We start from the raw sequence: 16,820 nt of genomic DNA, 5'->3' as shown, positions 1-16,820 counted from the left end.
TCATATGACCATATTAAGAAGTTATATCTCGGGATCTGGTTTGAAATGCGCTGTAATGTAATCGTGATAAAGATTTGATTCAGGTACAACTTTCCTCTTTTTATCCAATGATGGTGATAGTGTTGAAGCAAAGATACCGTTTGATATAAACATAAGCGACAAAACAAAAAACGAAAAGTATTGATTGAATGGAAATCCTAGAGGATGAGTATTCGATGAGACATCTTTAATGTTTGTGAGAGACCAAGAATATGTACTTCCGATGATAAGTGGTGCGATTATTCTAAAAATGAGAAATGTTTTGAAACGAACGAACGAACGAACGAACGAACGAACGAACGAACGAACGAACGAACGAACGAACGAACGAACGAACGAACGAACGAACGAACGAACGAACGAACGAACGAACGAACGAACGAACGAACGAACGAACGAACGAACGAACGAACGAACGAACGAACGAACGAACGAACGAACGAACGAACGAACGAACGAACGAACGAACGAACGAACGAACGAACGAACGAACGAACGAACGAACGAACGAACGAACGAACGAACGAACGAACGAACGAACGAACGAACGAACGAACGAACGAACGAACGAACGAACGAACGAACGAACGAACGAACGAACGAACGAACGAACGAACGAACGAACGAACGAACGAACGAACGAACGAACGAACGAACGAACGAACGAACGAACGAACGAACGAACGAACGAACGAACGAACGAACGAACGAACTACCTTCCAATTGATAAGAAAGTTATAGCAAAACCATTTGCAGATCCCAACATATCAGGGGTGACCGCATTATTGATTATAATGTTGATTGCAACAAAGGCAGAAACCATGCATATTCTTTGCAAGAATAAAACGAATATCAAGACAATCCACAAATCAGATCTATAAGAATGAAGGAAATGAAGTATGTCACTGGAAATATCAACATCAAATATAGCAATCTGAAAAAATGAAAAATAAAAATAACAAACACTATGAGCTACCAGTTGTCAGATAGGAACGATTACAATTCGTTATTGATGTACCCTCCACCCTATAAAGCCTATGTAAGACAGGGCCAAAAAGAAAAGGTTCGCACCAAAGACTTGCTGTGTTGGAAATAAGCGAAGTAGTGCCGCAAATAACATTGATGATATTATAATTGTTATTATATAAAAATAATATAAAAATCTATAGATTTAATATAACCTACATACCTGTTCGAGATGATACCAACAAGAATTGCTGTCCATGGACACACGAACGCTATCAAAAAATTACTTCCAATGAGGACCTACAATATGAAATTATCTATATTGCATGTTACTTAAATGTTCCGACAAACTAATCGGTGGCCCGTGGAAAAATCCAGAAGTTTTATATCGCATTCTTTGTGTTTCCGTAACAGGACAATTTCTCGCACCCAAAAAAACTACGGCTCTTATTAAAGAGACTAGACGTTAACCCGTATAAAAAACCGCGGGGTCGCCCGTCCTTTATATATCGCATTTCGTGTTTCCGAAACAAAAAGGCAAACAGACGCACGAACAGACAGAAGACAGCTATCATTACAGAGATAGCTAATCATGTAGTATTTTTTACCAGTGAAAGTGTAGTGCATTTTTTAACGTGTTTTTGGCAAATTTTTCTTTTTCCTGCCTTGTGGTTCATTTTGTGTCTATTTTTTCATTGAATTAAAATTTCAACTAAAAACGCCATAAATACACTTACCTTTCTTGAACCATAACGTTTTATGACCTACAAAAAAACGTTGAGAAAGATTATAAATGTTTCCTTATTTTGGCACTGAAAGGTCGAATAAAATTAAAACATGAAGGTTCGCTAGAGTGTTCTAATTTTCACTAAATCGAAAATTGCTCCTTTTCTCACACAAAGAAGAATTAGAATTTTGATAAGAATCTTTTCTTCAGTATTATTACCATTTTAAGTGAAGACTAATTCACTTGAAGACAGCAATTAAAAATGACAAACGAAGACAGCCTGGGCGTTGAAGATCCAAAGATTGGGAGTAGACTGATGAGCGAGCTATATTTTAAGCATCCTACACAATGATTTCTTCCAATAAACAAAAACGGAGACATGATATAAAAAAACTGCCAGACATTGCAGCCACACTGTAATGTATATTATTGCTTCCAGTGTTGTTTAAAAAGCAAAAAACACTGGCTTTCAGTGTGATGTAGGAAAACTTCACTATTTGACAAAATAAATAAATAAATAAATTCTAGCTAAATGGAGTGGCAATTTTCCGACCAGTTGAGCCTGTAACTATCCTGTAGGTAGTGATAACTGAAAACTTACTCTAGGTATTACTAAGAACTCGGTGGGAAGAAACAATGCAGCGACCAGTAAAAGTGTTACACCAATCTTTGATGTGGAATAGCTCATACCATCTAAAAGAATAAACAACAAAGTTTTAATTGGAATCCTTGGGGGCAAATAACAAATTAAACTTTAGAACAAAGCCTGCATGACGTAGAAGCTCGTATAACCGACTATAAATATCCCTCCTTTTTGTTAAAAATAAAGGCATCCTGAAAACAGTGTTATAATTTCAATGAAGAAACTGAATGTCTTGTTATGAGAACCCTATAGTTAGTTCAAATATTTACTTACGATATTCAGCAGATGTCGCAGCATACAAAGGAAACAATTCGTGACTTCCAAATACAGCAATTCCCATGAAGCAATACAAGAAATTAACTTGAACGCATTCTTTCATGCTGTAATTAAGATCGAGAATCAAAGGTTAATCGCACAAAACCGTAAAGCGAGTAAATAAAGTTCATAAAATCATTTTGTTTGTAACATGTTGTATTAATAAATAGTGCGTCTATTTGTCCTTGATAATCTCTTAGCACTTCTCTCGGACAACGTTTATAAATACTGACACACTAACTAAAGAGTTCAAGCTACTTAATTCCCTTTTCGTTATGGATTTCTTAATTGTTTTTCATATAGGAATTAATGCTTTAAATTTCGTTACTTTCGGTGTTGCGGTCATTTATGGAAACAAAAGACTGTTTCACTAAATTTCTAATAGACGATAAAAGTGGAAAAGCGCTGAACATGAGTACCAATGGTGTTAGTAATTACACAAGGTTCTACTGGCTTTTTTGGTCAAAGTCACATAAACTAATTAAGCTGGAAAGACCACCGCGACCTCTAGCGCCAAAATTTACCGCCCCTTCTTGTACCCAATTTTCAAACAAATGTGAAGGAAAAAAGTCTTTTCCTGCTAACCAAAAAAGGCTAAAAATGCATATAAAATAAAATGTTGAATAACAAACAAGAACAAAGTGCTTACCAAATTAGTTTTATCAATTTATATGTTTTTATCTTCGCAACCCACGATTGCAAGTTACGTTTCTGAACGCACTCATTTGTCGAAAAATTAAAAGTTACATCCTGCAAGCTTTTCTTCTGTAACACTGATGCTTCATTTGTAGAAAGATTTAATAATGGTGTCTGCTCGGTTTCGGGCCTAATTATGCAATAGCAACATTACTAGTATTAACGAACAGAAAGTTTGTACACACATTTTGAACTTTTGGTTGTGTATAGTGGTAATGGAATCATTAATAAATGTAACAAACTTTGTTGTTTAAAAACAAGTGAAACACATTTTAATGTTAGGGTGTTTTGTGAAATTCTGCAATGTGAATCCTTTAACAAGTCGTTTCTTTATCTAAATGATTGTACAACATGTATATTGTAACGGTTGTGAATGATCAAAAATTGGTGTCCAATAACGTAAATATTGTTGAGTAACTGTTCCGCGACAGTCTCTAATAATGAAAAGACACGTTTCACAACATAATGAAACCAGAGAAGCTGCAAAATTATTGTTGCATAGACAAAAAATAAATGATAAGAGATAAAACATTTTTGATGTAAACAAACAAACTACGGAACAGGCAAACATTAAGAAAGACTTGCTTACCAAAATAATTTTAGCAATTTATCTGTTTTAATTTTCGCCAGCCATGTCTGCCATTTTTGTTTTTGAACTGAATCAATGGTCGGCGGAATAAACGTTGCGTATGTTATCTTTTGTTCTCGTTCATATGCATTTTCTTTCTCACAAAGGCTTAATTGTTTTTGCTTCTGATCACTTTGCGTCTTCCCGTGTTTTTTGCTATAACATATATATGTTCTATAAGTGGCAATACACTACACTAATTTAGCGTGAATGTTACAGCCGAGAAATAATGGGTCTGTATCATTTTTAAATTTTATTTATCGTAGGATAAACATTAGATGGCTTTATTATTGGACAATTTTCATGCGCAAAGCATCAAAGTTGGAAAAAATTATTGTTACTTCTGTTCAGGTCTATTGATTATGAGAAACACCAATAGTGAGATGCACCGCATTCCAGCACATTTCCAGTACCGCGTGTTATTACTTAAGAGATTTTAAAAGAAAAAATTTTTTGAACATAACAGTCTTGTCAAAAGTTGCCCAGACAGGAGAAAAAGTGACTTTTGTAGTTAAAAATAAAAACACCAACAAATTTTTCATATATCTTCATATGGTAGCATTATTCTAAATATTTTACATAGGTATACTGAAAATTCTTCTTCACACAATATATTATAAGCCTAAGCCATGTTAGTGTAGATATTCTGACAAAAGCTAATTCATGATTCCACACTAACTTTCTCCGTGGTTCAATTATTACTAGTAAGAGCTTGCATTTGAAAAAAAAGAAGTTATTAAAAAAATATTATCCATAACTTGTCTACCGAAAGTAGAAAGTAAACATTAGAGGTACTATACCTTGATTTTTTGGGAAGGAGTAACACAATCAAAACGATACCAATTGCAAAACCAATGGAAAGAATAATATTTGGAAGAAGAATTCCAAATTTTCCAAAAACAGAATCTAAAATAAGGATGGTAGTTTTTTTGTGAAACGGTCAAGTAAAACAGTCGAGTGTAACAATAAAGAAAAACAGTCGAGTAAAATAGTCAGTTTCAAATACTCCTCTACCATTTGTTGCAAAAATTTAGTCAAACACTTACCTTCAGAAAAAACATCAGGATAATGCTCAGATGGAAATACCACAAATCCTACAAGAGAAGGTACAATATCGTACACTACAAATGTTGCAAATAACATGCGTATACCTGTGTGGTTCATTTAAACTGAAGCATCAAGAATTATTCAGGAAATAACAAAACATTTTATAATTACGTTTCTGTTAATTTCAATTAAAACAGTTTCAAATACAAAAAAAACTACCTGCTACACTTGGTCCAATAATAAAACCTATTGAGCTGGAAGAAAACACGATTGACATGGCAAGCGCCATATTTGAATCGTCACAAACATCCACCAGGATAGACTTTGAAACTCCAGTAAGGGCTATAAGTGTATAAACATAGTTATGACTCTTATCGCCGTAGATCTAACGGAATGCTCAGAGATCATGCCATTAGGAAAGTAAGTAAATCGGAAATCGGAAATAACTGCAGCAAAGTAGAGAGTAGAGTATAAACGCAGTCCCTCATGGGTTACTTGCTATTGATGTTTTTTCAACTTGACCAAAAACAGAAAACTAATTGTTATATACATATGGCCTTACTTATAATTTCTTTAACGAAGTTGTTTTTAAGAATTTTGCATGAACCCGACATGAACATGACATGAACACGACACTGTTATGTTTAAATTAAGTTGACTTTGAAGCAACTCTTAATTTTTAGGTAAAATGCTTCAATGTTGTTTTAAACAAAACTGTTTCGTATTTTCGTCTGTATGTTTGCCAGTTTTAACAAAAGTAAAATACTGATAATGGATTGGTTACCTCTTATTTTTTCGTATCTTTTAGGCCATTATCAAATACATGAAAATATAACATGAACTCAAGCTTCCATAAAAACATATCTGACCTGAAGATGCTCCCTGCATGAATCGCATAGTTACAGCCCACTTAAAATTATAAGTGAAACCAAATGCCAATGTTGAAATCAAAATCGCTACCGTTGAAGCAATTAAGGTTGGTTTCTTCCCTTTTACATCAGCCATATATCCCCAGAATAAGCTGTAAAAGAAGATTATTAACCTTTCACTATGTTATAATAGTATGTGATATCAGATTGGTTGATGTGAAGACTTTTTTTGCTCAACGACGCAAACATTGAACAACAAAATTAAGAGGTACCTGAAAAGTGTTTGCCCGATACTCATAGCAGAAGCAATAATCCCAACGTAATATCCTAGCAACAAGAATACTCAATCAGGCCTGCGGCAACGGCGGGAGGGTTATGTAAGGGAGTAGGGGCAAAGTCGTTCCTCCACCCCATTTTTAAAAAACGGAAAAAGATCCTTATTCCATTTATCTAACTACCACAACGATTAACGTTATTAGAAACATAATATCATCTAAAAAGTCCACCTTGAAAGTTTCTTTTCTCCCCGGGACCAACTTTAGGTAAAGAAAACAAATATTACAATCCTATAAATCACATATGACATTATTATTTTTACGTCAATTTGTGCAAAAACTAATGTGTACTAAATTTGACCTGCTGCAAGCTGGAAGTGGCAAAAATAAAATAAAAACAGGAAGTATTCATATAATATTCGCCTTTATCGACAATTTTCCATCTCTTTTTTTCGTCGATTCCATATTTCTTTTCCATGAAGTTTTCAAAATTCTGTATCTTTGAAAAGTAAAGGTTAATGGAATACTGACTTGGTAATTTGATAGTTACGTCAAAATTATAAAATCATAACACATACCTGCGTCGGCTTCCGATGTTCCAAAAGACTGAAAAAAATAAAACAAACGTGTGATAAAATGTGTTCGCGATGGATGATTGATTACTCGTAATTCTGGTTGTCAAAGCCTACACTCTCTTGTTTTGAAGTTTCAATGGTGCAATGATGAAAGTCAGTAAATGCAATGTACTGTAATTACAGCTCGTAAGAAGATGAACATCAAGAAATTATCTACGAGAAGTAAAATAGCATCTTATTTAAACGTTCTATCCCCATAATCATCCTATGTTAAATTTTTTTGAAAATCTCTCGAAATTATTAAAGAATGTCAACTGGCAATTGCAGTTGATAGCTTTTTTGTAAATTCTGAATTTATATATTGTTGATATTGTTGTAACATAATAATTGGGCAAGGGGTCATTAATGTTCAAAGCGTAGATAATTAAGGTTGAGATGAAAAACTTTTGTCCTTCCTTTGATGAACCGCCTGTTAATTTGTTAATTTTTTGGTGGATTACTCAATCTTCTGTATATAGATAACCTTGTATAACAGCATACCATAAAAAGAAATAAAAAATCGATGCGACGTAACAGTAACGCCAGTGTGCAAAACCTTTGAACCAAGAAGAAGTACAATTTTAAACATGCCAAGCAGTTACAAGAGCCGTTGAAAAGATTAAACTCTAAAGAAATATACCTTGACCAACTTTGGTAAGAATGAAAACACCATTGTCAAAGTCATCATGTCAAATATCTAAAATGGAAATGAGTAAATATATGTTTACTTGCTTTTAATAGTGACAAGGCAGGACTAACACGAAAAAATGTTGGGCATTCACCCTAACAACTTAATCTTGTAACTCAGCGTATTAAAAATGTACGTTGGGTCAGACCATCTGACCAAAAAAAGGATAATGATGGGTAGAGTTATCTTTCCAGGTACCCTTAGCCATCGCTGGTTATTCTTCATTTCAAATCAACTTTAACAGAGCATGAGGAGAATATTACGTAAAATGACAAAATGGGGAAAATGTCTCGTCGAATTTTCCTGTCCTTTTTCTTCTTTCAACTGACGTTAACTCCATTACTTAATATTTATTTACTATTATATTATCTATTTTTGTACACATATCTGTAAGACTAACTCTTAATTATATTCTAAAAAGGGAAAAGGAATACGCCCATGAAATGATAAACGTGTTCCTTGAAATTTAATAAAGGAAACATCCAAACATTGTTTTCAACCGCAACAAACTTTATCAGGAAATTCCTTATTAGTAATAGCAGAACCTCAATAAACCAGATGCACAAAAATGCATGTTGTGTGTTCTGTCATGTTGCAAAAGAATTAGCTCAAGCACTATGGCAAATTAATTTATGTTATGTTTTGTGATGTTGCAATAGATAAGTTTTGACATATTGAGTAAGTTAGTCAATTAACACTTTGATTATCTATTATTGTCTTAAAAGTACGCATAAAGTACATTCAGCTGGAATTACAGAAACAGTATAACTGCTAAAATTGGCGTTGAGATTTAATTACGCCATCATTAATCTATAGATCTTAATGATACACTTGCAAATACTTATGCCGAACACAAGTGCAAACAGTGTTTAATAGAAAAAAAAATGTTCGACATTTTTTCCTTCTCCACATAAAAAAGATTATAGGCTGTTGTTTTGTACTGTACTTTTTAAATTAACAAAAGATTAGAATGAGGAAAAAATTCCGATTGCATTAATTGAGTGAGCAATACCAGACCAGATCATGCAATGCGCTCACCTACGTGGATAAAAAGTGGAAAAATGAATAGTATACTCCTTTGTCTGGTTAACAACAAAGTTTAGTTCGCTTACCCAATGTTTTATTTTATGTTCAAAAAGGGAATCGCCGCAAAAAAAAAGAGAAGAGAAATTATCTAAACAATGAAATGTTGAATATGCATTTTTAATGTTACGGAAAACTGTTTTTAGGATCAATCATTATTTAGCACAGATTCAAAGTTACTCATTAAAGAGTGATGGTTTATTTAAACCTATTTGAAATACCAACTTTTTTTAAATTTTTTAAAATCTTTACTTGGACTAATATTGTTCAATTTCCGCTCGCTCTGCGAATCCTATCGGTTATTCATACCTAAACCATTAAGTCAAATGTTTTGTCGATTTTTGTATTATTCACCTCCAATGCGGAAACTTTAAGATTGATAACTTCATACTATATGGAACAAGAATCGGGTCGGGTTGTTTTGATTCTATCCCGGATCAATTTCACTACCCGAGCAGAAAGCGGTATAAGAAAAAAGGCCTGTGCGTCTGATGAAGCCCTTGTTTCTTAGGTCATCCCTTTACCCTTCACTAGGATCCCTTTCACAGCCCTCTCGTAGATACAAGTACTAATAAAAACTGAAGATCCTGAGTAAAAGATTTCAGTAATAATAATAACACGTGTAGTGTCCTTACCATGATGACAAACAACACAGTAAGCACTTTCCAAGGTAATGGTGTTGAATCTTTGGGTTTGATCAGCTTGTTTAAACAGCTCTTTAAATTCATTTTTAATCTATGAAATAGAATCGTAATTTTGTGTCCTGACTAAAGCAAGCTTCCATATTGTTATCTAGTTGCACCATGAATTATTCTGTGCAAAATGCCAGCACATATACCTTCTGCAAACGAGAACTTGTTAAAATTCGCGCGCGTAAATGTGATATAATTTTCAAACATTTTAAGACAGAATTATAAATGGATATAATTTCTTACATCATAAAACTGAAATAAATTTGTGCACATGAACAAGGTAAATGAAAATTTCAACATAATAAAAACAACAAAACACAAAAGAAAAAAAGGGTAGCTTTGATGCAATAACAAAAGTCCATATAAATCGCGGAAAATCTAAAACCTGCAAAAACGAGAAATTTTAGATTATTCCTTACTCTATGGACAAGTAAACTTACTAAATCAACTAATATATTGAGCGCTTAAATATTATTTAACTTATTAACATTAATTTACAAGACTCATAACGACAACAACATAACAGAGTTGAATATATAGCAATTTTTAAGTAAACAACAGAACCAAATCCGTTGATCGCAAATTATAAAATGAAATACTACTCATGAAGGTCAATTATATATAAAGTAATATTGACTGCATATGATTTATATAAAAATTCCAACTATAACTGTAGTACAAAGAAACGTTATTCTCTACACATCTTCCTGTCTGACGTCAAGTAAATATTCCGCTTCGGATTACGTGAAAATAAAATTCATGCAAGAGAACAGAGAATGTTTCACCCCGATCGGACCTCCGATCATGACGGGCGAGTATAATCAGTGTAATTCATATTAAAAAAGAACTACTTTGTCCATCACTAAAATCCGGATAAATTATCTGAGTTCACCACTAGCATATTGCCGCACGTAGTGTAGTGGGTTCGTCTGCAGCTCCAGTTCTGGGGACTGCGGATCGAATCCCGCTCACTGCCAGGCATTATGTTAGTGATGAACAAAGTAGTTCTGTTTCAATATATAATAAAATTTGTATATGTCCTTAAGAGAAAAGACTGAAAGGGAATTTGAAAAATGCTTCCTGACTATTTTAAATAAATTTCTTGCTTATTTTATATTTACATGATATAGGAACTAACTCATCAGTTATTGAGCTAGTGAAATATAAAAGCAGTATTTTTCAGCAAGTTAAAAAACTGTTAATCGTTTTAGCTGTTAATTCTTTTTTTCTTGCCAAAGCAAGCACAGATAACAATCATACAGTTAGCTCTCGGTAACTCAAACATCGAATGAACTCTTGTTATCTCAAACCATTTTCTTGGCTCCCTTGAACTTCTTTTAATAATTGTTTTGTGTAATACAGTTAGCTCCTAGTAACTCAAAACCGTGGATAACTCGAACATTCGTTAACTCGACCTATTGGAGGTTAGTGTTACCGGAAGTAAACAGCATTCGTGTAATTTTGATCCAACGTCACTTCTAACAATCCAATTAGTACTTTACTAATAATTCACGTCAAAATAACGATAGCATTATCTTCCTCGTCACGTTAACAGGAAATGAAAGTATGCTTTAAAAAGTGTAGTTTTCAATGATTTTCCATATGCATAAGAACTGGAATTAAATGTTTCTTTACGTCCACAATAGTAGTCCACAATAGTAGTTCTTGTCGTAAAGATACCCGAGAAAAATTGGGCACAAATAACCCCCCGTTGGACGGCCAAAACACCTGATTACTGGTTGTCATAAGAATTGGTGCCGTGCTTTAGAAAGTATATGAACTGCTTACTGAACGCTACTAAGGTGGAACCATCCAAGTATTCTTACTGACTACCATTAGCGGCTCAAGTTTCATAAAGGTAATTATTTTTGTCTCGAAAAAAACATTCTTTCTAAAAACCAGTTAGTCAGAAGTACTCCGTTCATTAGTTAAAATACGTTTAAAATCTGGAAATTATAATATTTTAAACAAAATTATAAAGGAAAAGCTGGGAAAAGACAGTTAGTCCCCCTTTAAAGCAAGTAAGTAGTTTGAACATTAGTTGCAGTTCTTCTTATCTGTAAAGAAAAAAATTACATCGCAAAAAAGAAAAGATTATTGAATCAAAAGAAAATTTTGAAAACCGTCTTTGCTGCCATAAATAGCATTGTTTCTGCAGGCCTGTTTAAAAGATTGGCCGAAAAAACCATTTTCGGTTAAAATTGGATTAATCACGTGTCTAAAATTTACAGAATGATTCCCTTTGATAAAGAAAGTTTAATTTTATACTAATTCCAGGATAGGGAAAGTTATTGAATTTTCGTGAGTATAAGGATCACTCACGCGACGATGAAAAATCAAGTTTCTCCAAAACATGTGCAAAAACAAATTTTTAATAATCAAAAATGTGATATTCTTAACACATTATGCTTCCACTGGGGTCATGGTGGCTCAGGGTCAATAGTTCAAGAGGCTAATTCGTTATCCTTGCTTTGTATTCAACGTTCAAAGTATCCATTTTAAAATATTCAAAATGGCAGTCTAATTTCGAAAAATTGCCATTTTGTATGGAGCAATAGTTACCTTTTAACGAAGTTTGACATACCTAACTTGTATCAAAATCGTTATATTAAGAAGATTTATGTCTAATAGTTGACATGCCAGGATATTGGCCTTGCTGTGGCGCCAATTGGAGTATTTTTTAGTCTAAAGGTTAAATCTAAAGGAATAAATCATTCTAAATTATTGTTGTTGTTTTCCATGACAACATGCTGTAAAAATAGGTGATTTATAGATACAAAGAAATGGTTTTTTACTTAACCCTATTCTGTAGGCTTTCTTGAATAACTCTGGCTGTATGGCTATGATAATTACCAGTTTCTGGCCTAAGGATGAATTCCTTAAAAAAGCATTGAAGAAAATAGTTGATGTCTGACATCTGCTTAAGGCAAACAATATTCTGCATGACAATGTATTTGTGTATCCGCAATACACATTGTGATTATAAACGTAAAAACTGCTAAATCTCTTCTTATCAGAGATCTGAAACCAAGTTTAAACGTGCAAAAACATTCGCATTTAATATAAAACAGTTTAAAGGAGAGGCGAACTGTGCTGCGGCACGGCTGCTGAATATTTCTGTAAAAATGTTGTTAGAAAGATATATAGGTAGTTAGGTGCACGTCTTATAGTTTTGGATGTTGTAAACATTCAAATCACACGCACAAAGCCTGGATTTATAAAGCTACACGTAGCTTTGCGTGAAAAAATTCCTTCGGAAAAAGTGACGATGAAACTACAATAGGATAAACATCCTGTTTTCGAAAAATTGTTAAATATCAAGGTTGAGTGATAAATGGGAATACAGGAACTTTTGGCTACTATACGAAAGTTGCTGTAACTGGCTTCTTGAGGTCAAATCAAGTTACTTATTGCTTATTTTATTAAGAAAATAGGTCAGACCAGTTTTCATGTTAGTTGACTTTATTTTTAATTAATGGCCGACAGGTACCCATAACACTTACCTTTTAATACAGAAACAGATGCAAAATACTAGTTAAAGCGTTACCACCATGTACTCTCTTCTAATAATGAAAAGTGTCAAAGTTAAGTTCTTATATGCTATTTGTAATTTGAATATCTCTTTATTAATAGCCGTCGTCTGTTTATCTCTCCACAAAATGGTACTACAGTAGCGAGACACACGAAATGCGGTATACATAGGACGGGCTAAACCCATGCGTTTATCTAGACTAAAAATAACACGGAAAAGCAGCAATTAAACTTTTTTAATTTGTCTAATCATGACGTTAGGAAAAAAGCAAAATAAACTCTTTTGTTTCTATTGAATTCATCCCTGGTTGGACAGTTTAAATCTATTCATGTTGTCTTTGTAAATTCTGGCGCATATCAGTTTCACCAAATTTCATTGGTCGAAAAAACAATGTTTATAAGTTATATAATTACGTAGGATTAGCAGGTCAAACAATATTATGTTTCAGTACAAAATGGCTGATATGCCAGTTGTAAGTCAACAAGAAAAAAAGTACTGGAAATAGGCATACCGAAAATTTGAATAACTTTCCCGATCTCTAAAATTAACCATTTAAAAAGAAAAATGACTATTAACTCTTTTTTGCAATTTTGACTTACTCTTGACTCAGAGCTTTATCATGCTACATTTTAGCGAAAGTTTAAGCATATTTGACTTTATACAGAAGGTTAAAAAACTGGTTAAAAGAGTTGATTGTTATGAAAACTTACTCTACTCCAGAGAAAAACAACAGGACAGTTCCTGAAAAGTCCTGCTTAGTCTAGAAAGCATGGCCCACTAAAGCCTAGTGAAATGCGCATTGCGCATGAATAATAAAGGAAACATAGCAAATTGAACGGAATTTTAATTCGCACTAAGATGACTTTAATCTCCTTTCTCATTCTACCTCCATGGTCTCATTAAGCACGGCATTTAGGTAATCAAAACTCAAATAAACTTAATGCATATTTTACCTCTCTTAGAGCCTATAAATGCTGATTCAAAACTTCTAATTCCTGCTAAGTTAGCAATCGGTCAACCGTCTGAATAAAACTAAATCTATGAAGATAAAAATATACTAAGTGCTTCTTGGCTTAATCCACATCGAATGTTTTTAAACATCAAATCAATTAAAAGAAAATAAATACTAAATTTTCGTCTCAAAAGCTTTAACCATGTTAGAATTTACCAAATAGAAAGCTATACACAAAAGGATGAAGAGCAAACACTGACAAATTTATAACAGTACAGAAGATTCGGAACAACTCTAAATATGTAGTCGGAAAAAATTTAATCATAGTTCATTTGTGTCTCCATCTTCTGCCGTGAGCGCTGCACCCCGATCAGAACTCCGATCGTGACAGACGAGTGCAAACAATGCAATCCAATTTTAGTGGAGCACTTTGCATATTATTAGGTGCCGCTCACTACCAGGAGGTATGTCAGCAACGCCCAAGATAGGATGTTTAAATTTAGGGAAATATGTAAAATAAAAAGGCTTAACCAGACTATTTTTGACCAAAATATTTGTGCGATTTTTAGAGTGGATACCCAAATATGTCAATCAAAGAAACAATTATGTGTTAAAAATTCACCTGAAGGTTAAAGGTGAGGAGAGTAAAAGATTGTAAGTATTTTTTCAAAAAAGAATAAGTATTTTTTAGGTCTTGTATGAATTATAAAAGTCACTCAGACCTTTCAAGGCTTTAAATAAGATCTCTTTGGAAATTGTATATCTTCTAGAGACCAAATCTTTGACATTAATTTCTTATTGAATTTTGCCACTATCAGAAATTTTTAAGTGAGTATTTCGTTCTGAATTAGACACGTTCAAAAGTTGACTTCTATACGACATTATTGTATCGAACGTTTTAAAAGTACTTTCATTGTGACAATACCAGAACTGTGAAAAATCTGTCAAATGGCGCCTGTTAATATGCTCAAAATATTTCGAATCTTGCACATAAACATTGACAGTAAGCATAAAACTTTTCTATTTACTTTCCACATACGGCATTAACCACAAATTTCTTCTTATTTACGTCACTAACGAGTGGGTAATTAATGAAGCTGGTATGTATTTACAAAACTAATCTGATCTCCAACTTCCTCAGTACTCAATCTATTTATCTTCTACATACGCAGATAGAAATGGATCTTCGATTTCGTACATTTTGTTATAATTACTGAAAGATTGAGCTATTAATACCTACAAACAACCGTAAAGTGCCACCTAGAAAGACTTTTGCAAATGGAAAAATTGCCATTTTATTATTCATTGACTGCCTGAGGGCGGTAGTATAGCAAGTGATGTGCAAGAATTTGCAGTGGGGTTAAAACTTTACCCGCGACTATTCTTCTATGTCTTTCATTTTCTTTTAGAATTGATCGTACACGTAGGTCAATTACTACAGTGGTTCCAATTTACCCTTATTTTGACCCCGCGTCATTGACTCTGACTCCTATCATGCAAGGTTATGACGGTAGAGGACAAAATTGAATTTGAACTTTTGTGCTGTAAATTATTAGAGCAGGATTTGTTCATATTTCAAAATATACGGTTGAAAAGATTTTTTTTATTGTGTCTTTAATACACTGCCAGTACAACTCTGTATTCTCCCAGCTTTTTTGAAGTGTTTCGTTCCTTTAATTTTTGTTTCACTATTTTGGCATCGTGCCACCAATGATGTAACTAACATTCAATCGCGCAAAAAGATCATGAATTCGAGTTCGTTTTTGTTAGACTCTTATCCAGAGTGAGCAAAAATTTGATAAAATTCAGTCGTTTACTGAATACATTAAAGAGGGAACTGTAGAACAATTTTAACGACGACATGATAGAAACTGCTTTAAACTTCGACCATCCATCTTTCAAACGTATGCACAAATTCTGATTTCCTTTCTGCTGCTGTGATCTCTCCTTTTTTTTTGTAATGTCCTCGATAGTTTATCCAATTCGTAGGGCTTTTTAATTCATTGCACGCAATGTCTTTCCAGATTGATCCTTTTATAGCTATTGTTGTTTTTCAATATATTTTCTAATATTTAAACAATGTATATTTTGAATAATACTTTTATATTTTTTAATTAGTTTACACATTTTTTTTTATTCCATAATGACTGCTTCCTTATTTTTTTATTATAGCGTCGTTCTTTCATTGTAGTCGATTTCCTTACTCCCCCTGAAACCTTTTCCATAACCCAAAATTTCTCTTCACTTTTTCCAATCAATCATTTTAGAAGCTTTGTTTAGCTTTTTATTTTACACCGAACGCATTAAAAAAACAGAATTTCATGTTAATATTTATATATACTCTGTATAAATATTAGTATTAAATGATAAGAAAAAAAATTTTTCGAATATAAATAGTTATATTTGGTATATGCTGTGCATGATTTTGTTATTTTCAAAGTAAGTACTCGCTATCACTTTTATTTTAGTCAATAAGTATTACTGAAAGTACTAACTTGCTACGATTCTAAAGCCAAAAATGCTTCAGCATATACATTGTTGGATTAGACATTTAGCGAAGAGCATTTTTATGAAGTCTTAACTGCAAAGAAATATCCAATTAGCCTAAGTAATTCTTCATTTCGCTGTGGTAAGTCTTAACAAAATGTCGGATATCTATACAAGGTATTAACGTTGCACAAGCTGCTTAAATATTAAAGCGAAAGAGTGTTTCGTGATTCTAATCAACTAAAATTAAAGGGTAAAAAACGAGCTATATTGTATAACGATACCGCTTCGTACGTATAACTGTGCCGACATTTGGCTAGCTAGTTAGTTACCAGTTAGCTAGCTAATTAGGTAACACTTAGCTAGCTAGTTAGTTAATACTTAGCTAGCTGGTTAGTGAACACTTAGCCAGCTGGTTAGTTAACACTTATCTAGCTAGTTAGTTAACACTTAGCTAGCTAGTTTATAACTGTCAGAATACAGAAACGAGTAGTCTTTATTACTTAAAAATTGGCGAAATTAAATTCACCTAAAATCCAGAAAATTAAATTTTCCTAAATCCATTCC

The sequence above is a fragment of the Hydractinia symbiolongicarpus genome, chromosome 2 (genome assembly GCF_029227915.1).
Source record: "Hydractinia symbiolongicarpus strain clone_291-10 chromosome 2, HSymV2.1, whole genome shotgun sequence".
Taxonomy (NCBI): domain Eukaryota; kingdom Metazoa; phylum Cnidaria; class Hydrozoa; order Anthoathecata; family Hydractiniidae; genus Hydractinia; species Hydractinia symbiolongicarpus.
Note: the sequence above shows the minus strand (reverse complement) of the source record.